Source organism: Dendropsophus ebraccatus, chromosome 11 (genome assembly GCF_027789765.1).
Source record: "Dendropsophus ebraccatus isolate aDenEbr1 chromosome 11, aDenEbr1.pat, whole genome shotgun sequence".
NCBI classification, from domain to species: domain Eukaryota; kingdom Metazoa; phylum Chordata; class Amphibia; order Anura; family Hylidae; genus Dendropsophus; species Dendropsophus ebraccatus.
The window spans coordinates 64,519,128-64,546,437 of NC_091464.1; positions in this window are offsets into that span (position 1 = coordinate 64,519,128).

Genomic DNA, 27,310 nt, shown 5'->3' on the forward strand with positions numbered 1-27,310 from the left:
AGTAAAAACAGAGAAAGGAGGGTGAAAAAAAACAACTGTGTGTGAACCACTAAAGAATAACATCCACTGTTTGCAAAAGACGTCCTAAAATAATTGACATGATCATTATTTTGACGTCCATGCAAATAAGGTCCATCATTTTATACTAGGGTCAGACTGCTGGCTGGGAGTTGCAGTGCTGCTACCACGATTTCAGCAGCACACTGGTGATCGGCTGCTGTCAGAAAGGGGACATTAGGTGTTGCATACAGACCCCTAAGAAGTGATCAGTACTCTTTTATGATTTTGTGGCTGGTGGAGCTGCTGTAGTACATGTATTGCTGTGATTTGTAGTACACCTGCATAGTACTTCACTGCTCATTGTAAGGTGGTGTTACAGAGTGTATTGGTGCAGCCACCACTAGATTGTATCCCACAGCCCCCCAAATACTAGTGGGACAACTAGTATATTTCCAGATTTCTGTCTTTCTTATTCAAGCCATATCTAAGTTCACTACTGCTTGCAGAGTGTAAAGGCGGTGTCACAGAGTGTATAGGTGCAGCCACCACCAGATTGTATCCCACAGCCCCCCAAAAGCTAGTGGGACCACTAGTATATTTTTTTATTTCTGTATTTCTTACTCAAGGCCTATCTAAGCTCCATACTGTGCAGTGTCCATAAAATGGTGAACCCCAGGAGTAAGGGGCGAGGACGAGGACGAGAGCGTGGGCTTCCAAGTAATGCAGTTGGCAGAGGCCGTGGTTCAGGCCAGGGAGACACAGCAGCACCCGTTGAGGAGGTAGCAGTGGCACACCGCAGACGTCTACTCACTAGCTTCCTCTCGTAACTTAGGGGGTCTTAGGGTACACAGGACCACGTGGATAGCGGATAATGTGTCCAGTAACTTATCCACCACCCAGTCTTCCACGCAGTCCACCCACGCTACCCAAGGGAGTGGAACCCTTTCTCCAGCAGCTCAGCCTCTTTCCCCACAGCCTGGCCCCCCCAGGGAAAGAGGGGATTCAGATCCACCACCATGCTCCCAGGAACTCTTTTCTGGACCCTTCCCTGAGTCTGAGCAACCGGAGTAGTCGATCTGTCCCGATGCCCAAACTATGCAGCTCACGCAGTCAGTGGGTGATGAGAGCGGGGACTTGCAAGCGGGGTTGAAAGAGGTGTCTGATGATGACGATAAGAGCCGGTTGTCAGACAGTGAGGTTGTTGTCATTGATGTAACTCAAAGTGGGGAGCAGAGTAAGGCAATGGAGGAAGAGCTGGTGGATGAGGACGAGGTGACTGACCCGAGCAGGGTGGATAAGCCTCGTGAAGACCGTGCTTCTGAGGGGAGGCAAGGTCACCAGCAGGACCGGTTGGAAGAGGAAGAGGGGTGGGCAGAGGGAGAAGCAGGGGCAGAGTGAGTAGATCAGCAACTGTTTCTAGGAGTCAAACTCCCGTGGCCAGGCCTAGATGTTCCCAAGTCTGGAGGTTTTTTAAAGAAAGTGCGAATGACCGACGCTCTGTAGTGTGCAACGTGTGCCACGCAAGGAGCAGCAGGGGAGCCACCACTACCAGCATGCGCAGGCATATGAGTGCTAAACACCCCACTCAGTGGAACCAAGGCTGTTCAGTGAGTGCAAGTCGCACCCCTGCTCCTTCCCCTGTGTCACGTGCTGGCTCTGTCAGCCCCCCCGCCCAGGCCCCAGGCACGAGCACCTCCCAACCTACACGCACCCCTTCACCTCCACTATGCTCCACACCCTCCAGCAAGGTGTCCAAGCACAGCGTTTAACTGTCCCTGCAGCAGACCTTTGAACGAAAGCGCAAATACACTTCCACTCACCCGCATGCACAAGCCCTAAATGTGCACATAGGCAAACTGCTGAGCTTGGAGATGCTGCCCTATTGGCTGGTAGAGACAGAGGCTTTTAGGAGCCTCACGACGGTGCCTGTCCTTCGGTACTCTGTCCCCAGCTGCCACTACTTTTCACGGTGTGCCTTCCCAGCCCTACACCAGCACGTGTCAGATAACATCATCCGTGCCCTGACCAACGCGGTCAGTCACAAGGTCCACCTAACCATCTCCCTGACGGCACATTAAGTAAACTTTGTGGAGGCTGGGACAGAGTCTGACCCTGGTTCCGCTCATGTGCTGATGACACCGAGGATTGCGGGGCCTACCTCGGTGGCGGTCTCTCATGATTTGTATACCTCTTTCTCCTCCTCTTCTTCCTCCTCCTCTCTATTACCCTTCACGAGCACGTCGTCTCCATTTCGTAGCGCTAGCTGCATCAGCACTGCGGTGGGTAAGGGCCAACAGGTGGTATTGAAACTGCTGAGCTTAGGCGACAAGAGGCACATGGCCCAGGAGCTGTTGCAGGGCATCATGGCGCAGACAGATCTTTGGCTCGCGCCACGGAGCCTCAAACCAGGAATGAATGTGTGTGACAACGGACGGAACCCGGTGGCGGCTCTGAAACTCGGCAGCCTCACACATGTACCATGCCTGGCCCACGTGTTCAACCTAGTGGTGTAGCTGTTCCTTAAGACCTACCCCAATTTGGCTGACTTGCTCACCAAGGTGCGGCGCATCTGTGCGCATTTCCGCAAATCAACCACGGATGCTGCCACCCACGTGTTCAACCTAGTGGTGCAGCGGTTCCTTAAGAACTACCCCAATTTGGCTGACTTGCTCACCAAGGTGCGGCGCATCTGTGCACATTTCCGCAAATCAACCACGGATGCTGCCACCCTTAGGGCAGTGCAAAGGCCTCAAACCAGGAATGGTTGTGTGTGACAACGGACGGAACCTGGTGGCGGCTCTGCAACTCGGTAGCCTCACACATGTACCATGCCTGGCCCACGTGTTCAACCTAGTGGTGCAGCGGTTCCTTAAGACCTACCCCAATTTGGCTGACTTCCGCAAATCAACCACGGATGCTGCCACCCTTAGGACAGTGCAAAGGCGCTTGCAACTGCCGGCTCACAGACTGCTGTGCGACATGCCCACGCGGTGGAATTCCACCTTCCAGATGGTAGCCAGGGTTTACCAGCAACGCAGAGCCATTGTGGAATGCCAGATGTCAACCTCGGTAAGAAGCGGTAGTCAGGTCAGTCAGCTACCTCAAATCGACAATGAGGAGTGGATGTGGATGTCTGCTATCTGTCAGGTACTGGGCCCCTTTAAGGAGTCAACATAGATGGTCGGCGGTGATGCCGCCATCATCAGCCTCACCATCCCGCTGCTGTGTCTGCTTTAAACCTCCTTGCTCAGCCTGAAGTCTGAGACTTTGCCTTTGTCTCATGAGACGGGTGAAGAACATCTGCCGCTAGATAGCCAGACCACCTTGACGTCAGTATCTCACCACAGAGTAGAGCATGAGGAGGATGAAGAAGAGGAGGAAGAGGAACACACTGCTGCCGCGACTAAAGAGGGTACCCATGCTCAATACTTAGTTGTTGAGCGTGTATGGCCTGAAGAGGAGGAATTGGTGGAGGAGGAGAAGGAGGAGAAGGAAATTGAGCCTATTGAGGAGAGGGCGTTCTTGCGTGTTGGGACCCTGGTGCACATGGCTGACTTTATGTTAGGCTTTCTTTCCCGTGACCTTTGGGGTAAAAAAATTTTTGACAACACAGATTCCTGGACCCTCCTCACCCTCCTGGACCCTCGGTACAAACAGGTGTACCCTTGATGGTGACTGACAGCTGACCTAGCCAGTTAGCTGCCAGCACCTAGGTTCATGTCCACTATAAATTTCAGCCCCTGGCCTCACTCCAATTTTTTGGGAGGCTAACTTGCTTCCTCACACACTTCTAATGGTTCTGTGTGCTGACTGCCATGCTGTGTCTGACCTAATTTTTGGGAGGCTCACTTGCTTCCTCACTCATTTTTAATGGTTCTTTGTGTGCTCACTGCCATGCTGTGTCTGGCCTAATTTTTGGGAGGCTCACTTGCTTCCTCACTCACTTTTAATGGTTCTCTATGTGCTCACTGCCATGCTGTGCCTGGCCTGATTTTTGGGAGGCTCACTTGCTTCCTCACTCACTTTTAATGGTTCTCTGTGTGCTCACTGCCATGCTGGTCTGGCCTAATTTTTGGGAGGCTTGCTTGAGGCTCACTTACTTCCTCACTCATTTTTAATGGTTCTTTGTGTGCTCACTGCCATGCCGTGTCTGGCCTAATTTTTGGGAGGCTCACTTGCTTCCTTACTCACTTTTAATGGTTCTCTGTGTGCTCACTGCCATGCTGGTCTGGCCTAATTTTTGGGAGGCTTGCTTGAGGCTCACTTACTACCTCACTCACTTTTAATGGTTCTCTGTGTACTCACTGCCATGCTCTGACGTCACTACGTCTGCGGAAGAGCGGGACTGGTTGCAGAGTGCCCGCCGATCGCGTCCCCGGCAACCAGCCAGCTGTGTTATCTTTTTTTTGTGTAGCCGCAGCCAAGTCCTCACCATCCCCGGTCTATTGGCATCAGGTGTACCCTTGATGGTGACTGACAGCTGACCTAGCTAGTTAGCTGTCAGCACCTAGGTTCATGTCCACTATAAATCTTAGCCCCTGGCCTCACTCCAATTTTTTGGGAGGCTCACTTGCTTCCTCACTCACTTTTAATGGTTCTCTGTGTCCTTACCACCATGCTGTGTCAGGCTAAATTTTGGGGTGGTCATATGCTACCTCGGTTTTTAATGGTTCTCTGTGTCCTCACTGCCATGCTGTGTCAGGCAAAGTTTTTGGGTGGTTCATCATATGCTACCTCTGTTTTAATAGTTCCCTGTGTTTTCACTGCCATGCTGTGTCAGGCTGAGTTTTTGGGTGGTTCATATGCCTACCTCTGTTTTAACTAGGCTGTTGCCCAGAATTTGGCATAATGGTGCAATTAGGCAGCCTCAGAGGCATCCATACATGCTGCCCCTGCTGTTTCCTTTCCATAGGAGATAGGTAATAATTTATTACCTATCCCAGTTTTGAAACTACCAAAAATCCCTTTGTTTTGTGTTTTTTTGTTCTGTTTTGTGTTTCTGTATTTCCTGGTTGAGCAGATGTACATAGTACTACAGATTCCAGAATGCATTGCTGTCCCTCTGTTTTAACCAGGCTGTTGCACAGAATTAGGCATAATGGAAACACAACAGAAATGGACAGGAAACAGCAGGGGCAGCATGTACCAAGTATTGAGTACTCGAGTATCGGGAGATATTCGTCTCGAGTAACGATCACCCGAGCTCGGGTGCTCGTCACTCGAGACGAATATCTCCCGATACTCCAGTGCTCGTTTCGAGTAACGAACCACATTGAAGTCAATGGGAGACTCGAGCATTTTTGCAGGGGACCCAAGTTCGGTAGAGGGAAGGTCGTGTGAAAAACCTGTCAACCTCCCCGAGCACCCGAGCATTTTAGTACTCGCTCATCACTAGTAGTTTTCTATTTTGGATATAGATCAGCTTTTAGAAAAACTGGCAGAAAAATGGCAGCAGCTAGAAAGACAGCTCACAATACTCAGGGGGACTTGGTGGGTAAGACAGCTAGCATTTAATTTTTTTCGCTTTTAGGCTATGTTCCCACTACGCATGTTTCCGGCCGTAGTGCGAACCGCGAATATTCGTAGTAGTTTTGAGGTTGATGCGTTCGCTTGAAAGTATACGATATACGGCCGCACAGTGCACACTACGTATGAGCTTACGGCCGGATCGTATGCGGCGCCGTGAAAAATGAACAAGACCATTGTTTGAGGACGGAAATGTTGAAACTCATGGCCGTGGATTTCCATGCGGTCCCGTACTAAGTACTTATTTCAGCCAAATTGAACTTGATTTTTCGATCCAAAAGGTTCTGTGTGGTTTACGGGGCTGGGCAAAGATTTCCAAGTAAATGACCTGCCTCAGATCGCTTCGAAACAAGCTAGGGAAGCTTAACTGTACTGCGGGCGTATGTTCGCAGCGCGTACGCCTACGGCGCATGTCTATTTTTCCCACGCCCGTAGTTTCAGCCGCACATGTACGGCGGCGTACGATCTACGGACGGATTCATACGCAGTGTGAACATAGCCAGATGGATAACCCCTTTAAATATGAATTGAAGCAATTTTGCAAATCTTGTTTAAACATTAGGAGCTTGCTTTATATGCCACTTCCAAATGAGAACATTATAGAAATATGTCCATTATTTTCTTAACCCTTAGAGGACCGGGCCAATTTCAGTTTTTGCGTTTTCGTTTTTTCCTGCTTGTGCTTAACCTCTTAAGGACATAGGACGTACCGGTACGTCCTATGTCCTCACTTGCACTTCAAAGCGGGGCCGCGCGGCGGCCCCGCTTTGAAGTGACGCGATCCCGGGTGCCGCGAGTAGCCCGGGACCGCCGCTATTAGCGGGCACGGTCTGATCGCCGTGCCCGCTAATTAGCTAATCGGAGGCAGCTGTCAAAGTTGACAGCTGCCTCCGATTACCGGAGGCAACGTTTCCCTGGTGTCTAGTGGGGGAGATCGCTCCTCCGGGACCTTGTCCCGGAGGAGCGATCTCCGTTACTGATGCCGGCCGGGGACGCGTCCAAGATGGCGCCGTCCTCGGCTCGGCACTCGTTTACTTCCGGCTGCAGCAGCCGAAAGCAAACGAGTGCCGATCTCATGGATCTCTGCAGCATATCTATGCTGCAGAGATCTCAATGAGAGATCACAGTGTATATACTAGAAGTCCCCCAGGGGGGCTTCTAGTATATGTGTAAAAAAAAAAAATAAAGTGTTGTTAATAGTAAAAAGCCCCCTCCCCTAATAAAAGTCTGAATCACCCCCCTTTTCCCAGGTTTTAAATAAAAGTAAACAAATAAATAAATAAATAAACATGCTTGCTATCGCCGCGTGCGTAATCGCCCGAACTATTAATTAATCACATTCCTGATCTCGTACGGTAAACGGCGTCAGCGCAAAAAAATCCCAAAGTGCAAAATTGCGCATTTTTGGTCGCATCAAATCCAGAAAAAATGTAATAAAAAGCGATCAAAAAGACGTATATGGGCAATCAAGGTACCGATAGAAAGATCAAATCATGGCGCAAAAAATGACACCTCGCACAGCCCCATAGACCAAAGGATAAAAGCGCTATAAGCCTGGGAATGGAGCGATTTTAAGGAACGTATATTGGTTAACAATGGTTTGAATTTTTTACAGGCCATCAGATACAATATAAGTTATACATGTTATATATCGTTTTAATCGTAACAACTTGAGGAACATGCATAACAAGTCAGTTTTACCCCAGGGTGAATGGCGTAAAAACACATTTCCCCCAAATAAAAGAAATGCGTTTTTTTTTTTCAATTTCACCACACTTCGAATTTTTTTCTGGTTTCGCAGTGTACTTTATGCAAAAATTCAGCCTGTAATTGCAAAGTACAATTAGTGACGCAAAAAATAAGGGGTCATGGGGGTTTCTAGGTGGAAAAATGCAAGTGCTATGACCTTTTAAACACAAGGAGGAAAAACCGAAAACGTAAAAACGAAAATGGGCCATGTCCTTAAAGGGTTAAAAGGCCATAGCACTTGCATTTTTTCACCTAGAAACCCACATGAGCCCTTATTTTTTGCGCCACTAATTGTACTTTGCAATGACTTTTGCATAAAGTACTCTGCAAAACCAGAAGAAAATTCAATGTGTGGTGAAATTGAAAAAAAAAAAAAATATTTTTTTTATTTGTTTTTTTTTGTTTTGTTTTTACGCCGTTCGCCCTGGGGTAAAACTGTCTTATTAAATTAGTTCCTCAAGTCGTTACGATTGCAATTATATGTAACATGTATAACTTTTATTTTATTTGATGGCTTTTAAAAAATTCAAACAATTTTTAACAAATATATGTTCCTTAAAATCGCTCCATTCCCATGCTTATAAAGCTGTTATCCTTTGGTCTATGGGGCTGTGTAAGGTGTCATTTTTTGCGCCATGATGTTTACTTTCTATCGGTACCGTGATTGCGCATATTTGACTTTTTGATCGCTTTTTATTACAATTTTTCTGGATTTGATACGGCCAAAAATGCGCAATTTTGCACTTTGGACTTGTCTTGCTCTTACACAGTTTACCGTGCCAGATCAGGAATGTGATAAATTAATAGTTTGGGTGATTATGCACGCGGCGATACTAAATATGTTTATTTATTTTTATTTATAACATGGGAAAAGGGTTTTTTTTTAAATTAATAATAAAACATTTTTTTTTCACACTTATACTAGAAGCCTCCCAGGGGGACTTCTAGTATAGCCACATTGGTCTATCATTGAGATCTATGCAGTATAGTAATACTGCATAGATCAATGAGATGCTGCAACCGAAAGCAATAGAGTACCAAGCCGGGATCAGCAACATTATGGCGTAGACCCCGGCCGGTGCCGGAAGCAATGATCGCCCTCCCGCCATCGCAGCGTGGGGAGGCGATCCACCCCACTAGACACCAGGGAAGGGCTGCAGTAAGTGTTCAGATGCAGCTGTCAACTTTGACAGCTGCATCTGAATACTTAATTAGTGGGCACGGCGATTGGACTGTGCCCGCTAATAGCCGCTGTCCCGGGCTACAAGCGGCACCCAGGATCACAGCGGTTCAGAACCCCTAGCGACCGCTGGCCGTACAGGTACGCCCAGGGTCGTCTAGGGGTTAAAATTTTCCATCATTATAAACAAAGCAGATTGCTGTATGTGGCATGACTACCGTATATCTAGTAAAATATAGACAGAAACATATTATAAATGTGTCATAGATTGTGCACATAAGATATATAATAGCAGGATATGGTGGTAATCCACATGCAAACACATGGTAGCAGATCTTGAAAAGTCACCTGAAATGACAGGTACACTTTAAGTGCTCTTTTACTGGCCTATCTCTCTGAAAACAAAAATATTAGGGATTGCCCAAACCTTCTCTCCCTCAACATTTTCTGTCTAGTGAGAATCAGGAGGCCTTCATACACATTAGACAGTTGGCCTCTCCTAAATCAGCGCATCCAAGTTTTCTCTAATGTGCATGGAGTCTTAAAGAGCTGGACCTGTATCCAACTCCCCAAATAATGAAATACTACTGCCAATAAATGTGATGTCACTTGTGCACCAGCTAGCTGGGTGAGACAGTGGCCCCTTGTGGCCAGACGTAGAATGATCCCAGCAGCCACAAAAGTGGCTGGCAGAGCGGGAAGCCAATGGCACCTTACTCTGTTAATGTGACGGCAGCCTGAAGCATCCACTGGGGGCCCGGCCGGGGGGAAATGCCACCCTGACCCTGGTAATGTGCTATTTTCCTGAACATCACCAGGAGCGGGTGGAAGACAAGACCATGGAGGGGACCAGCCGATCTGGCATTAGCCCAAAGTGCCAGATGGCCAGTTCGGCCCTGCATGCACCTCAATGTAAAACATTCACACCCGCTGACTATATAATCCTGCCCAGGGACATCAACAGATTTCTAACAATATAAATAATTCTTTACCCCACGCAAATCTGTTCATATCACAGGAAATATTGTATCCTATTACTGCAGTCTAACTACTTTTCTTGAGCCATAAGAAAGTAATTGATATGTTCATGGCAACTACCAAGATTTTGATTAAAGTGTTAAGAACAACTCTTTGATCAATCATCCATTGTTGTAATGATTGATTATAAGGGTGCCTTCACACATACTGCATTGAAGCGGATTTCACACTGCAAGTTCTGTAGCTGAATCTGCTGCGATTTTCATTCCGCTGCAAGAACGCAGCCATGGCCTGTTTAACTCAGCATCTGCCGGACTAACAAGCGAATACATTACCTGTTCACGCTCCAGCTCCTAGGTCACTGCTATCCCGGTCAGCCAATCAGTGGCTCTGACAGGACAGCGCACTGATTGGCTGACTGAGCGGAACGCCAGTCACCCAGGAGGCGGTCAAGCAAGCTGCAATGTGGACAGGTAATGTATTAGGTTGTTAGCCTGGCAGATGCTGAGTTAAAGGGGTAGTGCTGCGTTTTTGTTTTTCCGCTTAATTAACACACATTACAAAGTTATATAACTTTGTAATGTGTGTTATCAAGTGGTCTGGCCCCATTCCCCCCCCCCCCCTCCCCCTGGAAGTTAAATAAAGTATACATACCAAATTACTGTCGACCCTGTCCTCTTCTCCAGGACTAAAAGAAAGAGAGCAAAAAAACACAGGCACCGGCGCCTCGTGTAACACCTTAGGATAAATGGGATAGTGGGTAGGGAGATGTTGCACTCACCTAAGAGCCACTTGGGCTTGATGCGTATCACCCAAAGAGGGTTAAGAAGTGTAGAAATGTCCAGATCCCGGTAGCTGCTAAGCTAGACGTACCAACGGACGGGATGCTCCCACCGGGGGCCCGTATAGGAATGATGCAGAGAAAGTGATAAAAAACACAGGTACAGTGACTCCAACGCTGCTACCGTAGGACCATCACAGGATTCCGATAGTTAAGATCATAGAGGATTTATTTACAAAACAAAGCATGAGGTTAACATGTTTCGGGAAAAAGCTATCCCTTCCTCAGAACCAGTATGCATCATGCATACTGGTTCTGAGGAAGGGATAGCTTTTTCCCGAAACATGTTAACCTCATGCTTTGTTTTGTAAATAAATCCTCTATGATCTTAACTATCGGAATCCTGTGATGGTCCTACGGTAGCAGCGCTGGAGTCACTGTACCTGTGTTTTTTATCTCTTCTCCAGGATGCCATCTTGGGTCGGTGTTGTGACAGCAGGGGGTGGTCCTTGTCTCCTTCCTCTTCGCTGTCTTCCACAGCAGTGAATGGGAGAAGAAAAGGCTGCTGGTGCACATGCGCATCGGCTGCCTTTTCATTGGCTGGAGCGCATCACATGGCTTCCAGCTTGCTCAGCCTTTTTCTCTGCCATTCACTGCACCCGGACCTGGAAGCAAGGACGGCGGCCGAAGATGGGGGGGACGCGGCCGGCGGGAAATTAGAATGGCGATCGTCACCAGTGGGATGGTAAGTATATTTTATGTGTGTGTCTGTGTTTGTTTTTTGTGTAGCCACCGCACAGTGGATTTCGGTGCGTGAAATTGACTGCTATACGGTATATGTGAAGACACCCTAAATTTAGAATGTATATAAATGTTAATGATTATTGCTACAGACAACTTTAGTTGTATTGTATATAAACACATTTTAAAACCCAAAACAAGTCTACAGCAAGTGGGTGAGTTGTCCATGATAACCAATAAAATTAGGTTAATACAGTCACAGGTTTTTCATTTTTTGTTTCTTTCGGCAGCTGTCTTCTAGACTTTTGTTTTAACAAATAGAGAACTGAGGAAAGAAAATTTCTTCTGTCGAGTGTTGCCAAGGAACATTGGCAGGAGCCAAACCAAAAAAAATCATTGAGGATCATGGAAGAAGTCATAGAAGGCTTCTAGTGATGACTATTTCTGACATATTTCTATAAGTTGTCAAATATTTGTTAAAAAGATGGGTACACTTTTAAGAAGCAAATACTGAATGCCAATAAAGCTGGAAATACATGGCAAAATGTCTAAGGTGCATCTAGGATGGTGAGATATCTCTTGGTTCTGATATTGTCTTTGGGCCAGCATTGTAAACATAGTAGTGGCCTGCTCTTGTTTTCTCTATAAGGTGCTATAGGAGTAGGAAAGGATCATTTAGTTACTACTAGATTAAAAATTCTACTAGGACAACATGCAGCCAAACTGGCCATATGTATTGAGATGTCTTGAGGTACCCATTCATTTTCAATAACTGTTGGCCAAACATTCATGTGTTCTCTATGGGAAGGGCAAGGCCGCAGCTAAACTGCTCTGGCTCTGCCTTTCCCCACCTAGAACAATAGGGTTAGGTAGTGGAACTCAAACCACTCTTCTCTTCACCCACATTATCTGGCAGAGAGTGAGAAGACTGGCATACACCTAAGACAGCAGGCTCAGTCAACTTTAGTCTAATAGCCCTATTCCACGGAATGATTATCGTTCATAAACTCGCTCCAACGACCACTCGTTAACGATAATCGCATCGTGGAATTGGTGTAAACGAGCGAACGACAAAGGCGAAATCGTTATACTGTCGTTCAAAATTGTTTTTCAGCATGTCGAAAAAAAGTCGTTCAGTCGTTTCGTAAAAAGGTTTAAAAAAAAGTAGGTGTGTTGTATGGTCATGATCACCCCGGCGAACGTTTTAAATGACCATGTAACGACCACAAAATAATCGTTACAATACATATATTGTTCACGTTACGTGTTATCGTTCGCTAAAAAAAATCGTTTAGTGATCGTAAACAAGCGGTTGTTGGAGCGAGTTTATGAACGATAATCGTTCCGTGGAATAGGGCTATAAGTGTCCTTTTACAGCGAGTTCAGTGCTTGTTTGCAGTGACCAATGCCTCGGCCAGGCTGCACAAACAAAGGGCCAAAAGTCCCAATCAACACTTTTAAACAGGCCAATTATTAGCTGAATGAGCGTCTCTAGAAACCCTCCTTGCCGATAATTGGCCTGTGTAAAAGTGCCTTTAGGTGTATGAGCACCTATAGCCACAGGATGGGAAATATCATATATTGTCTTTGGCCCACTAGCACAACAAACAATGCATCTGTGGCTATGTTTCCCTTATAAGCTGAGAGAAAGGTCGCACAGTCACAATTCTGCTATACATGGTGAGATGTTTCCCATTTAACACAATGTCTTTGGTGCAGAAATACCAAAAACATAGATGGTGTCTGGTGCCATTCCTCTTAACATCCCCATACACCTTGAGGCTATGTTCACACTGTGTATGTTTCAGGCCGTAATGCGAACCGCGAATATGCGCACATAGTTTTGAGGTTTATGCGTTCGCTTGAAAGTATACGATATACGCCCGCACAATGCACACTACGTATAAGCTTATGGCCGGATCGTATACGGCACCGTGAAAAATGAACAAGACCATTGTTTGCCGCCGAAACTGTTCCAACCCACGGCCGTGGATTTCCATGCGGTCCCGTACGGAGTACTTGTTTCAGCCAAATTGAACTTGATTTTTTGATCCAAAAGGTTCTGTGTGGTTTATGGGGCTGGGCGAAGATTTCCAAGTACATGACCAGCCTCAGATCGCTTTGAAACAAGCTAGGGAAGCATAACTCTACTACGGGCGTATGTTCGCGGTTCGTACGGCTCCAGCCGCATGTTTATTTTTCCCACGCCCGTAGTTTCAGCCGCACATGTACGGCGGTGTACGAAATGCGGCCTGACTCGTACGCAGTGCGCAGTGTGAACATAGCCTTAGACTTATGTGACCCAAACCCACCACTTGCAGTGGATTCAGCCGCTGGTATTAGAAGTATGGGGCAGTCTAGTACAACCACTGCCAGATGATGGGAGTGATAGAGTCAGCCATGATGAACAATCACGTCTGACCCCATTGTACAGAAAGAGATAAGCCACAGCGAGACCTATTGAAGGTGTATGGGGACCTTAGGACACTAAAAAGAGAGAATTGTAACAGTCACAATTAGATTAGAAATGTTGCTTTTAAAAATGCACCATGCTAGTGCCAAGCAATTTTGCACATGCAGTACTTTCTGTGGTCCATCTCTGTCAGTGTAGTGAAGAACTGTGGTGGAGCTGGATCTGACTTATGGAGGGCTTCCAAAAATTGCACAAACCCGAGTCATATAGGGCCGGGTTCACACATCGAATGTTACAGAACGGCCGGTGTCAGTGAAGATCATCCTGGCCAGTACTGCAGTACCGGCTGGATGATCTTCCTTTCTGTTCCATTGGGATGCGAGCACACCTGCGTGCGCCTGCATCCCAATTCACCATTGCACACAATGGAGAGTGTGGCTGCTTGGAATCCCGGCCGGACCATATACTATGGGGGACATGTATCAAGTAGCTTATCTTTGTTTTTTGGCAGAAAGTGCCAATTTGCGAATATTTTATTTGCAAAATGGCCGTTTTGCAAATAAAATATTTGCAAATCGGCACTTTCTGCCTCGTACGCTAGGGGGCGGGGAGGAGGTGTGCATGGGGCGGAACGGGGGGCGCGGACTCAGAGTCCGCGCGATTTATCATTGCTTCGTGTTAAAGATACGCAGGAAACCTACTCCAGCTCTCAGCTGGCAAAGGTTTCCTGCCGTGCGACCGAACGGGATTTATGTAGAGGCAGTCCGCCTCTACATAAATCTCCGTAGCGCCGGAGATGCGGGGACATTTTTAAGTCGGACTTAATAAATGTCCCCCTATGTGTATACGCTCCAGCTGGGATTCCATTCATTCAAATATAGCGTATCTTTTGCATAAATCACGGCCGTTGATGCATATTGTAACAACGTCAGTGATTTATGCAAAACATACGTTGTGTGAACATGTCCTAAATGAGTATGTTGAACTATGGCCTGATGCAATGTGATATTGTTCTGCAGAAACCTCAGTTTTTATAGTGTTAACTTTCTTTATCCAGGCAACAAAATGTGCTCGCTAGCAGATGGTGTCTTTCCCTATTGTAGAGGAACACAGTCTCTGCTTTTTTATAAATACTTGTCATCCATCTGCTAAAAGCATGAGAAATTATTACTCCTATGTACAGTAAATCAATAATTACATTCCATTATCCAATCTTGTATTTGACTTGCAAATTCTTATTTTCTGGATTTGGGGGCAGGAATGCCAAAAATATGAGAAAATGTTGGTTCAAGGGTTATTTTCCCTCAGGCTGAAGGCAGGTAATGCAGTATATCGTATACGTTGTAGAAGCACTGTAAACACTCCCATGATCTGTTACATTTATGATAATTGCAGAACAGGGGACTATTAACATAGAAAAGTTGCACAGGTGAACAGTGGCATTTATTTTATTTTATTTTACTTTTTTAAAGGGGCATTCTCATATATATAACTATTAATATAGTTATACTTGTAGGAATTGTCAATATAAATATTTTTACAAATACATTAATTTAGCAAACTTGTCTTCTCCTGATATGCTGCTCTATTCCTTCCATTGTTGAGAGCTTGTTGTCTAGGTTACCGACCACCACTCTGCTCTAAAAACAGTGGTATGGCTGGTGTATATAGCTATAATGTAGCTGTATAGAGATGTATTGTACATAGTATAATATATACAAATATGTATATATGGGTCGCCAGATCCCTGCTTTTAGAATAGAGTGGTGGTCGGTAACCTAGACAACAATCTCTCAACAATGGAAGGAATAGAGCAATATATCAAGTATAACTATATCAGATTAGACGGGAATATCCCTTTAACTGCTTGCGTTCCATCTGAGTGTCAGTTTAAAATGTGTCCCTTGACCCAATCCCATTGTTGGCCTATACCCTATACTTAAAAAACTACACAGGGCGAATGCGAGGAGCAAACGAGTGCTGTCAGCTTTCTGGCTCTACACTGTGTAAAATATACACTGGTGTATACTGCCCAAAGGAACCAATCACAGCTCAGCTTTCAGCTCTGATAAAATGAAAGTTTATCACTTGTCTGAATACTGCACATGTGCTGAACATGTACACTGCTTAGACAAGTGATGAATAGGAAAAATCCTTCTAGGGGCATTCCTAATGATGAAGAGGGCGGGGAAGAGGGATGGAGGGGCGTCACAGGCCTAGGGCAGAGATACTCTCGGCCACGCCAATTTGACACAGGGCTGCAAGTTTAAAAGTTGCTTTTTAGGACAATAAAAGCGTCACCTGCCGAACGGACCCCAGGACAGATTTTGGATTAAAAGCAGCTAACCGAAGGTACAAGCGGTTTGGTGAGGCAGATTATGGATACAGAGTCACTTTAAATGTAAGAACTCTTTTTAATATAATACACTATGACACTAAAGAAACTCATTTAATTTGACAACAAGGAAGGTGGCCCTACAGCATGGTATAATGCTAATACATTACACAATATTAGTGATATCATAAGAACGCAAAAAATGTCTAAATGAAATGGGAAAGAAAGGGGGAGACACAGTGGATGCCTCATGGGTAAAGAATGTGTTGGAGGCGGAAAAGGATCTGAACATAAATTTATTTTTCCAAAAGGAGGCTTTTTAATGTTTAGCATTTACTGTAATGATTTCATGCTTTGCCTAATTACTTCTCTTTGATCTAACGTTATTATTAACAAAATGTATCACCCCCTAATCCTCCTCCTCAGGTAAAGTAAATATGACATTATTTTGCATATCCATGAATGACATTAATGTGCATATACTGGCGTTCTCACCACATTTAATTGGAATATAAAAGTCGGAGAGCGAACATTTGCAAGCATAATAAATAACATATCCTGTCAAGGTTTCCTACCGTTACACTAAGTGAGTCTCATTACCATGAAAACAAGAGAGATTATTTCCTCTTTTCCTCTTTCCTCTGTGCTTTAGCTCAGTCATTTGTATTGCATATTATGGCTGTGTTCAGACACAGTATTTTGGGCTGTTTTTTTTTTGTTGTTTTACATCTCAAATAATTTCCCCAAAATAGCATTTTCCCCCAATTAAATTTAATGGAAAAACATCCACCCAGTTTTATATTCGTAATTGGAAATGGGTATAGAATTAAAGGAAGTCGGGGGCAGAATAATGAATTGATACTTACCCATCCTGGTGCCCCTGCAGCTCAGCGCTTACTGTAAGCCTCCAATCTCCTGGCTCCTGTGTCATCACAACACTACAGGAGCTACCCACTCAGCCAATCTGTGACTGTGAGATCTCCTGCCTCAGTCGCTCATTGACTGAGAGGGGCCATGATTTCACAGGTTCAGGAGATTCAGGACACTGGTGGTTGATTGTGAGCAGAGAGTACCCCTTTAAAGGAGTTTTCCATCCTTTACAGACTTTACCAATCATTTCAAGATTCTGTAATGAGCTAGACTGTTTTCGGATGTGTGAACATGATTGCACAAGGGTTTTCTAATCATCAATTAGCCTTCTGAGCCAATGAGGAAACACACTGTACCATTAGAACACTGGAGTGATAGTTGCTGGAAATGGGCCTCTATACACCTATGTAGATATTGCACCAAAAACCAGACATTTGCAGCTAGAATAGTCATTCATTAGCAATGTATAGAGTGTATTTGTTTAAAGTTAGGACTAGTTTAAAGTTATCTTCATTGAAAAGTACAGTGCTTTTCCTTCAAAAATAAGGACATTTCAATGTGACCCCAAACTTTTGAACGGTAGTGTACTGACACTGCAGTAAGGCCTACTATCAACCATTCTTAAAGGGATTATAGAGCAAAAAAATTTTTCTTTTTTTAAAAAGTTTTATAGATTTGTTCTTTTTTTTTTGTACTTCTTTTTAAAGTCTCAAGTCTTCTCAAGTTCTTATCAGCTGCTGTATGTCCTGCAGTAAGGGTATGTTCACACTGAGGAATAGGTGAGTAGTAAGCGAAGAATTCGAGAGGAAAGTTTTCTGCTTGAAAGCCCTCACTTTTTAATCTCTGGCAGAATAGGAGCAGAATTCGAGCAGAATGCAAGCGGAATTCAAGGAGAATTTCAAGCCCCATTGACTTCTATAGGATTCCTCTTGTGGAATTCAGGCGGAAAGCGGATCCGCGAAGGAATTTTCAGCGCGGAAATTTCGCAGTGTGCACGAAGAAGCAGAAAGCCCATTAAAGTCAATGTACATTCACAATGTTCATTTTTTACAGACAGAATTTCAGACGGATTCTGCATGCATTTTGAGGCGGAATCCACCTGAAATTCCGCACATATTCCTTAACTTTTAATATCTTAAAGTGACTCTGTACCCACAATCTAACCCCCCAAACCACTTGTACCTTTGGATAGCTGCTATTAATCCAACATCTGCTCTGGGGTCCGTTCGGCAGGTGATGCAGTTATTGTCCTAAAAAACAACTTTTCAACTTGCAGCCCTGTGCCAAACTGGCGTGGCCTAGAGTATCTGTGCCCAAACTTTGCACCACCCCTCCGTCCCTCCTCCCCATTAGGAATGCCACTGGCAGGATTTTTCCTATTCCTCTGCAGTGAAAACTGCATAGGTGCCTTAATGATCCAGCCCATGTGCCGTGCTCACACAGCTGATTAATAGGATAATACCTGCCTGGAACATTCCTAATGATGAAGAGGGCGGGGAGGAGGGACAGAGAGGTTGTGCCAGCCTAATGCATAGTCACTATAGGCCATGCCAGTTTGGCCCAGGGCTGCAAGTTTAAAAGTTGTTTTTTAGGACGATAACTGCATCACCTGCCGAACGGACCCCAGGACAGATGTTGGATTAAAAGCAGCTATCTGAAGGTACAAGCGGTTTGGGGTGGGCAGATTGTGGGTACAGAGTCACTTTAAGGGTGCCTTCACACGTACCGTATCGCTGCGTATTTAACGCTGCGTTTTTATCGCTACGTTTTTATCGCTGCGTGTTTGGTGCGATTTTTACATGCGAGTTTTGATTCTCACATGATTTTTATGTGAAAATCAAAACTCACACGTAAAAATCGCACCAAACACGCAGCGATATAAACGCAGCATTAAATACGCAGCGATACGGTACGTGTGAAGGCACCCTAAATGTTGTTTTCTTTCCAGTCTGACACAGTGCTCTCATCTCTGTCTGAGACAGGAACTGTCCAGAGTAGCAGCAAATAGAGATGAGCGAACCTGGAGCATGCTGGAGTCCATCCGAACCCGAACTTTCGGCATTTGATTAGCGGTGGCTGCTGAAGTTGGATAAAGCCCTAAGGCTATGTGGAAATCATGGATATAGTCATTGGCTGTATCCATGTTTCCCAGACAACCTTAGAGCTTTATTCAAGTTCAGCAGCCCCAGCTAATCAAATGCCGAACATTCGGGTTCAGACCGATTCGAACCTGAACCCGGGTTCGCTCATCTCTAGCAGCAAATCCTCAAAGAAAACCCCTCCTGCTCTGGACAGTTCCTGTCTAGAACAGAGATGTCAGCAGAGAGCACTGTGTCAGACTGAAAAGAAAACAACATTTCCTGCAGGACATACATCAGCTAATAAGTATGGGAAGACTTGAAATTTTTAAATAGAAGTAAATTACAAATCTATATAATTTTCTGAAGCCGGGCGATCTGGAGAAAAAAAAAAAAGATTTTCACTGGATAACCTTTTTAAGTGTGGCCTGTCCCTAAAAAAACTTGTTTCCCCCGAAAATAAGACTTATATTAATTTTACTCCCAAAGATGCCATAGGTCTTATTTTCAGGGAATGTCTTATTTTTTTCACAAACCAGCATATACAGACAACCCACCCCCTCCTCTTAGTGGCATGGTGGCAGCAGGGGTCTTACTTTTGGGGAATGCCTTACTTTAAAGAGGTTATCCAGCGCTACAAAAACATAGCCACTTTCTTCCAGAGACAGCCCCACTCTTGTCTTCAGCTTGGGCAGGGTTTTGCTGCTTAGTTCCATTGAAGTGAATGGAGCCTAATTGCAAACCGCACCTGAACTGGAGACAAGAGTCTTGTTGTCTTTGAAAGAAAATGGCCATGTTTTTGTAGCACTATATAACCCCTTTAAGCTATCCCCTGTAAATGCTCCACTTATTTTTTGGAGGATGTCTTATGTGGGGTGGGGACAGGGTACATATAGGTAGGCACCACACTAAATATTAAGCTGAGTGCTAGTCCCTCCAGACAAAACCATCGCATATGAACCCAAAAAGAAAGACCGTCTGGAAAAATAAGCCCTGCACCTCCAATAATATTAATATTGATTGTGCATTGGAGGTGCAGACCTTATTTTTCCTGACCGTCTTTCTTTTTGGGTTCATACCTAAAATTTAAAGCTAAAAAACTAGCCTAAGAGTTTTTAAAATTTGGTGATCCAAAGCAAGATGTCAACTTTGTAACACTATATTTGTAGTAACCTGTAGAATAAAGTACCACACTAAAAAGAAAAAGAAAATGAAGCAATACATCTCATGCGGGGGCAAGTTCCGTGCATGAACTGATTCTAATTAATGGGGCTTGTGCATGGAACTTCTGTGATGAGCTATCCAGATGCGACTGCACACCAATCAGAGCACACCATAGTGGGAGGTACCCTTTAAGATGTGTGTTCTATTTTGTACACCATTTCATCTAGGTTCAAAATAAAGCGTGGATTGATAATACAACATAACTTTATAGCAGCCAGATCTGTTTTTTTTTTTCTTCAGAAACAAATCTCCTAATCATCTGCTTCCCATCACTTGGACTCTGTGCGCCTTCCTGACTACCAGATGGAACTTAGTAAGTTACTGCAAATGTATTTATTGTTGATTTCAATGAAAGCACTGACGCCACTTCTGTGGTGATTGGCCTGGATACAGCCGGGCCCAGTGATGTTATGTCATGACGCCAGTGACGGTTGGGCACACGTATGGTAGCACACCTGCTTTTAGTTTAAAGGGCCGGTTGTACCTTGTTCCCCTGTAGGCAGTGTCCTGCCAGGTTGTTACAGAATCCCTTGGGCTGTTGTCACGGTGGTCCGGAGTGGAATAGTGACCCACCCGGACTAAAAAAAATGTTTACAGCAGCACAAAAGGAATGTAGGTAAAGTGGGTGCCCGTCTCTCCACCCTGGCCTAGGGCGGTAGAAAATCCAGCAATGAAGGGGGAGACAGCATGTCTAAAAATGAAAAAGAATAGTGTTTAATGACACACCAGTGCGCCACCCGGACTATTGGTACTGAAAGGGGAAATGTCCCAAGGATTGTGTGTATACTGTGTTGGTGCTGGGTGCAGGACCACAGAGTCTCTTTATCATGAATAAGATCTTGTTTACTCAGAAGATACTTGTGTGCAGCAGATCAAACAGCTTTGCCTTGACAGAACACTTGATAATACACTTAATAGTACAGGATCCAGATCTGTGATGAGAGTGTAGAGAGGGGTACAGTTGTGCCGACTGGGTTGCGTGCTGAGAGGTACAAAGAAGAATCAGAGGAGTAGAGAGAAGGATGTCGCGAGAGTCCCAACCCAAGTAGTACTGTGCTTTGCCGGAATGTTGGAGGATGAGGTAGAAATAGAAGAATACTTGAGAGAGAATACTTGTGCCCGTGCAGCGACTCTTATCGGAATGAACCACCTATTGCCCCACTCGTCTTAGAGGGTGACACAAGCCCCAGACCTTGTTACCTGGGATGAGCCGCATGCTGAGGGTTCCCTGCTGACACTTGCGCTGCGAGATAGAGTTCATAGGCTTCTAGCAACTTTGCTCTATCCGGATCAGTTCCTAGCTTTCTGCCTTTGTGTATACTATCCTGCACTGTGACTCTTCTAGTCCATGGCGTGGGTTGAGATGATCTCTGACTTCCTCTCCTGGGTTTAACACTGCATAGTGCTGAGTAAAGCTACTTGAAGAGAAATTGTTGGTTGCGTCCTGTCTTGCTTCCTTACCGTACAGGAACTTGACTTAGACTGCATACTAAGGCTGGGGACCTGGCAGAGGGCCAGGGCCCAAACGAACCACTGTAGGGAGCATTCTAGCTTGCGTCCTTCCTCTACAAAGTCCAACATCAAAGAACTCATACACTTCCCCTACCCATGTGCCTTCCTATCTACAGCCCCAGTAAGGTGTGCTGTGTATGGGTGAAGAGTGCATACAGAAGAAGTAAAGGGAGAGATGATAGAATAGAAGATGCTCTCATTGGTCCACAGGTCCATGTGACATATAAGCAAGCAATAACCCTTTCCATACTTCAGCTGTGCAGCAACTAATTGCATATACTCACAATAGTGACATCTTGTGGCGAAACTTTATTACTACTACATCACCACTTGCTTACAGAAAGGACAGGCTTTTGCAAAGGGTGTAATTAATGGCAACACCCGTGGTGGGACACCACATGATAGAGACAACGATCAGCCAATGACAACAATCATTGATTTAGGTCTGGACCTAAAATCGTAGGGCGCTGACCGCGCATCACTATGTGTGAAAGTAATGCGCAGACAATGGCTGATGATTCCCTAAACAAATGACACCTTACCTCTCACAGGAGAGAAGGCCAGGAGTGGGGAAAAGTGTCAGGTGTTTGGGTAAGGGCTGCATGGACATCGCTAACAATGTCCATGCAGCCCTTACTGCCGATTATCAGGCCGTCTAATAGGTCTAGTAAACGAGCGCCAATCTAGTATGCCTGTGAAATAGTACCCTAAGACAATAGCAGCTCTTTGTGGAATGAACTCTTCACAGGTCACAGAGTACATTAAATAATGCTTCACATTTATCTCAAGGGGACAGACTTGGTCTATTGTGTCTATCTTTATTAATCTTGCTATAAAGCACATCACTAAATGTTTTTAAAACAGCTCAGGCAAGATAGGATGAAGATGTAATCACAAAACAGAACAGTATACAGTGGTACAGTATCTTGGTTTACTTGGATTGAGAGCGTTTTGCAAGAAGAGCTCACAGTTTTTGAAAATTGTGACTTGGCATAAGAGCATTGCTTTGGTTTAAGAGCTCCCTGTACTGGGTGGGAGCGCAAGTGGGGGAGGGGCATGTTCTGCCTCACCTTCCAAATCATAGCAGATCCACTTCAGGCTGGGGCTTGCATCAGGGGACAGGACTGTGGAGGTAATCTCTCCATAACTGTAACCCCTCTCTCCCCGGACAGAGAATGCTGCTATACTGTGCCCACATCTGTCCTGCTCATTCCTTCATGCTCCCTGCAGTCTGTCAGCCCTTGTGTTTCCCATCCTCCCTATTACTGTACAGTAACTTCTAATATAATATATTCAGCTGTTTCTGAATGTTTGTTTCATCTGTTTTACATGTTATTCAGAATAAAAATCATTATTTTTGGAGTGTGGAACCAATTGTCTGCATTTCAATTATTTCTTATGGGAAAATTTGCTTTGGTTTAAGAGTGATTTGGATTACAAGCACATGCCCGGAACGAATTATTCTCGGAATCCAAGGCACCACTGTACTTTGTTATGAGTTTTGACCCCGACTGATCAGAACCAGTGGGGAAAAGTGGGTGCTTAAAGAGGATGTACTACATCCACATTCCCTCTAGGCCCTGTCACATACTGTAAGTCTATGAGGCCATGTTGCTCATAGCAGAAAGAGGGACAGCGTAGCTCCTGATAGGTTGAAGTCTGAACACTCAGATGCCAACCAATAAAAATATTTGACATGTGAAAAAGTTTTTTTTTTGTGGATACTTAATGAAAAAGGCACAGATTTCTGTGTAAACTACACAATTTGCACACAAAATCTGTGTCTTTTCCCTGATGTAGACCCTGCTTGCCTAATGGGCAGGCAGGAGTGGCAAGGCAATGTTTTTTCAGCTCCGTTTAAAATGCTGTCTAATTGAGTCTAAAATAATGGACGTCATTTAGCTGTCTAGCCTTCCCTTAAAAGACAACTCCCACAAAAAATTTTTTTGGCTAATTTAACACACATTACAAAGTTATAGGGCGGAGGGCGGTCCGGGTCTTCTTCCTCCTCGGCGTCTTCATTGAAAGTGAATGGGAGAGAAAAGGCTGCTGATGCACATGCGCACCAGCAGCCTTTTCATTGGCTGGAGCGCATCACATGGCTTCCAGCTTGCTCAGCCCTGATTGGCTGAGCTTGCTGGAAGCCATGTGATGCGCTCCAGCCAATGAAAAGGCTGCCAATGCACAAGCGCACTGGCAGCCTTTTCTCTCCCATGGACCCGGAAGTAAGAGACATCGCTGGACGGCGGACGGCGGTGACGGTGAGGCGGGCGGCGGGCGAATGGAGTGGCGATCGTCACCGGAGGGATGGTGAGTATGGTGTCTGTGTGTGTCTGTGTTTTTTTTTGGGGGGGGGGGGGGGTCCCGCAAGAGTTTGGCTTTAATGCAATGACTGGTGTTTGTACATTATTCTAGTTTGGGTTACTAATTGTCCTTTGGATGCGGCTTAATTGAAAAGTCCATTAAATTTAATAGTAAAAACGATCAAAGAACGGTGTTAAAGAAAAACTGTGTGAACAACTAATAAAAAAACATCCACTGTTTGCAAAAGAAGGCCAAAAATAATTGTCATGTTCATTATTTTGACGTGATAACGTCCATTATTCAATCCATTGTGTGCTTTTGGCGTCCGTCTTTCCATCGACTTCAATGCACTGCATTGCACTCAGTTAAATCGTGGCAAGTACGGATGTTATTTTAAATAGCAAAAGCGCCCGCCTTTTCTTTATTTTTGAAGTTGTGTGAACATAGCCTTATCATGACATAGATCATGGCAGAAATGTATACCTGATCTGGAGCAGCTATAGATGTCTGCGTCCGCCTTGCAGCAGGGCTAGGCCCACCAGCTTTACTAAACCCTAAATGTTGTTGTTATTGTAAGGTCTTTATGTGTTGTTATGCAATGAAATATTTTACATAGACTTGTGGTTTAGAATTCCAAATCCATGTAGACTTTGAGTTGTTTTCTGTTGATTTATTTTGTCTAGTGAAAATGAAAACTGCATTTGGTACTTATTTATGGGTATACCTTTGTTATATATATATATATATATATATATATATATATATATATATATATAGGAATGCCTTTGTTTAAAAAAAAAAAAAAAAAAGCAATGCAGTTGTACCTGACAACAGGTCGTAATCAAAGGTGCAAATAAATAAGTAGACCTGATGTCCCCGTTACAGCTATTAAAAAGGAAAATTCTAGTTACAGCACATCGGTTATATAAAATAGACATGACGATTGCGCCACCTTTTGGCCAAACACATCTTTACAAAAAAAGATTTTGTCACCAAACATACATTTTGTTACTGCATTGCTATGCAAAAATTAACTTTCAGTTTACACTGTTGGGTTGGTGTTACATGGAAACTGTAATACAATGATTGTGCCGCATCCCAGCTAATGCAACTGAATGGGGTCACAGTGTGACCCACAAGTGTCTGCAATGCTACAGTGACAAAAAGCTGTAAGGCAGAGTCTGATCAGCTATGTCCGTGACAGGCATAATACACAGCAGTGCAGATCAGCACTGACATGTATTATTCTATGTCAACAGGCAATCAGAAAGCAAAGTCCCCTAGTGGGGCAGTAAAATCAAATGTAAAAAAAAAATGTAAACAAACAATACACTATGGGGGAGATTGATCAAAGATGGTGTAAAGTGAAACTGGCTCCGTTGCCCCTAGCAACCAATCAGATTCCACCTTTTTATTTTCCAAAGAGTCTGTGAGGAATGAAAGGTGGAATCTGATTTCACTTTACACCATGTTTGATAAATCTTCCCCATAATCTGCACCTGCATGGTAACTGCGGAAAATTCTAAGATAGAAAAAGGCCATTTTTTATCATAAAATGTGAGAAAATCGTAAGGATATTGACCTAAATTTATTACTAACCTAAAGTACAATATGTCACAAAAAACAATCTTAGAATCACTTGGAAAAGTCAAAGCATCACAGAGCTTTAACCACATAAAGTGAGACAAGTCAGATTTGAAAAATTGGCCCTGGTCCTTAAAGGGGTACTCCAGCGGGGGGGGGGGGGGCACTTTTTTGCTGGGACCGGGAAGGAGGTGGCCAAGGGAAAAGACGTCCACTCACCTCCCCAGTTCCAGCGGCGGGTCCCGCATTGCGGCGCTCTGGTGCCCGGCCGCTTCCAGGTGTCTGACGCGGGCCCGAGACGTGACTTCTCAGGTCCGCTCAGGCACTCAGTGAAGGAGGCGGGATCTGAGCGGACTTGAAACCGATCCCGCCTCTGTCACTGAGTGGCTGAGTGGACCTGAGACGTCACGTCTCGGGCCCGCGTCAGACACCCGGAAGCGGATGGAAACCGGGCACCGGAGCGCTGCGATGCGGGACCCAGCGAAAAAGTGCCCCCCCCCCACTGGAGTACCCCTTTAAGGCCTTTTTTGGACGGTCCTGAATGGGTTAATGGACATGGGCACTTCCAAATTAAAGGTGAACTCTGGAGAAAAAGTTTTTTTTTTTCTTCAAATCAATTGTCAGAAAGTTATATAGATTTGTCAATTACTTCAACTTAAAAATCTCAAGTCTTCCAGTACTTATCAGCTGCTGTGTTTCCTACAGAAAGTGGTGTTTTCATATCATCCTACGGGAGCTCAGCATAGAATTGTTAACTGTGCTGGCTACAGACTATTCTTTCCAGTCTGACACAGTGCTCTCTTCTGCCCCCTCTGTCCATGTCAGGAACTGTCCAGAGCAGGAGAGGTTTTCTATGGGGATTTCCTACGGCTCTGCACAGTTCCTGACATGGACAGAGGGGGAAGAAGAGAGCACTGTATCAGAATGGAAATAATACACCCCTTCCTGTAGGACATACAGCAGCTGATAAGTACTGGAAGACTGAATTTTTAAATAGAAGTAATTTACAAATCTGCGTATCTTTCTGACACCAGTTGATTTCAAACCAATTCTTTTTTTCTCTGGAGAACCCTTTTTTATGACAGTAGCTTTTAAACACCATAAAATATGACTTAAAGTAGTCTGAAGTTATCAGATCTGATATATTAGAAAAAAAGATGAGAACTTTTTTTCTAACATTAAATAGCTAGAAAAGCATGCAATTATCTCCTCTACATTAAAATGTGAAAAATGAAATATCACTAAACATTGAACACTCATTATCTTTTCCTGAATGTGTTACATAAAAGTAATAAGGCTACGTTCACACACAGTAAAATAAAAGCATAATACAGACAAAAAAAAAGGATTTTTTTTTACCATCTATACACACATTGTAAAAAAAATATTTAGTTCTTTTTCACTATATGCACAGATGGTCAATTTAACATAGACTTTTAATGAGAATCTATGAAGAGCCAGAGAGTCTTTCCCAAGCACCTGATCTTCTAAGGACTGGAGGGATAGGGATGGGAGGAGTGAGTACACTTTTTTAAAGTGTCACTTAGCCTGGCTACGTTTAGTGTAAAAAGAAACCCCCAGACTATCCCTTTAAGTATCTTATGCTTTCAACACTCTTCAGAACTAAACAGACTGATGACTTTTCTTAAAGGGGATATCCAGCGCTACAAAAACATGTCCACTTTTGCCATGCTCTTGTCTCCAGTTCAGGTGTGGTTTGCAATTAACTTCCATTTACTTCAATGGAACTGAGTTTGAAACCCCACCCAATCTGGAGACAAGAGTGGTGCAAAAGTGGCCATGTTTTTGTAGCACTGGACATCCCCTTTAAAATGATGTTATACTTTGCATTGGACGAGATTCCATAGAACTAGTGTCCAATATGCATATTACATATTGCAGTCTATATCTCTCTGAAGCATTAGAACAAGCAGGAAACCATGGGGATACAGGAACTATATACTGCAGGTTTCTCTGACAACAAGGGATAGATGATTCACCATCTAACAAGTTATAAATAGCAGCTGAAGCCTGT